Genomic DNA, 1,830 nt, shown 5'->3' with positions numbered 1-1,830 from the left:
TGACAGGGGAGGATCCAAAGACAGGTAACGACCCTCATTGATACTGGGCTGGGCTGTAACGACTCAGTCGTTAATGGACATTGTTGGCCTTCTAAGGACTGAAACCACACCGAGGGGGATAAATATCTCCGACTCAACACCAGTCAGTCAGAACTGATGAAGCCTCTTGGATGAGAGGTGAAACGTCTTCGATCTAGATATCCAAGTCCAGTTGATTTCCAAGGTTATTTCGGTTGCGGTTTACTATGACCTGGATGACTGAGAATCTGCACAGATACACTCCAACATTATGCTCCAGCATCTAGGGAGATTAAGTGTGAGTCTTTTCACTCAAGTGATGAGCGACATTCTGGCTTGTTACAACCGAGATGGTGTGATTAAAAAGTAAGCTTACTAATGATATGAGTAATTTCTCTGTGTTAGAGGGTGCATTAAGGATAATGTCAGCCTGGAATGTAAACTCAGCTCATTTTGATCTGTTAGATGACTTGATTAATAACTTGGTGATAAATAATTCATCAGAAAACCACCCGTTACCTCCACTACTGGTTAATCCTTCAGATTTTGATCTATTAGAATTCTCAGTAAACAGCCTCCTGCATAGAATACGTCAGCAAAGAGACGGGCTTTATTTCAGCGAAAGTCAAAATAGCCCAATCAGTCACCATTTAGAAAACCAGCAAAATACACCTCCGCGAGACAGACTCGTAAACGCAGCTCATTTTGAACAATTAGACGCTTTCTCCCAACCAGAGGGTCGGAGGTTCGAATCTTGGTGCCTGCAGTCCACACGTCAGTGTCCTTGGGCAAGACACTGAACCCCCAAGTTTCCCCCAATAGTTAGAGCCATCGGTTGAGTTGATGCTGCAGATGGCTGCCTCGGTTCTGTACCGGAAACAAATTCCTTGTGTGTGTAACTTACTTGGCCAATAAAAGTGATTATTATTAACTGATGGGAGAAGCTTAAACTTATTGCTAGGCTTTTTTTTTTTTACCAACCTCCAACTAAAAGTGAAAATCTAGTCTCCTACTATAAACTGATGCAACAAGTAATAGGAACAGTAGAAAGTCTGTCCTGCTGACTGCATAGTTCTTTTTGAAGTGTGTGTATTTTGTATTTGCTGTGTTTTACTGCAGGTTGGATATGCTGAATACGCTCATTTCCCTTCTCCAAGGTGTTTCTACTCTGAACACCCACGGTGACTTGGAGAATGGTGTGGTGGAAAATTGGCACAATAATCCCACCTTGAATTGGCAGTGTAAAAGGAGCTAAAGACAGCATGGCATAGCCAGAGCTACTTGAGGTTGTAATTGTTAGTGTTTAGTTCATTTATTTTAACTTGAAGACCAAAAGAAAATAGACCAGTTAGCAATTACTCATCAACTGGAGATGGCTTTGTCGACGGGAGTCTGGAGCTGGTTGTACAGATAGTTGCCAATCCTAACGGCGGGGGTGGCTCTAAGCGCTTGCTGAGACAAACCTTAAATTGTGAAATAGTTCAGAAGAAGCAGAAATGTCTGTACATGGTTGAAAATCGAGATAACCAGCTTTGCTTCGCAATCAACCTTGCGCATCTCATATTTCCTGAAATGAGAGATGATAAGGCGGAGCAGAAAGGATGTGAGTTTCAGAGACAAGTGAGTCTAACCGAGCATACGCCAGTGTGTTTTACGCACATACAAAAATTCGAAGAGGTGACTCGACGTAAAATTGTAGTGTTTTACAGAACTGAGAAAGAAAATCTAAATGTATTTCAAACCTCTAGTGCTCCAAATGATCCGCCGTTATACATGTTTCTATTTGACAACCATTATTACGGTGTAAAAAAC

Source organism: Monopterus albus, unplaced genomic scaffold (assembly GCF_001952655.1).
Source record: "Monopterus albus unplaced genomic scaffold, M_albus_1.0 scaffold76.1, whole genome shotgun sequence".
Lineage (NCBI taxonomy): Eukaryota > Metazoa > Chordata > Actinopteri > Synbranchiformes > Synbranchidae > Monopterus > Monopterus albus.
This window is presented reverse-complemented; position numbering follows the sequence as displayed.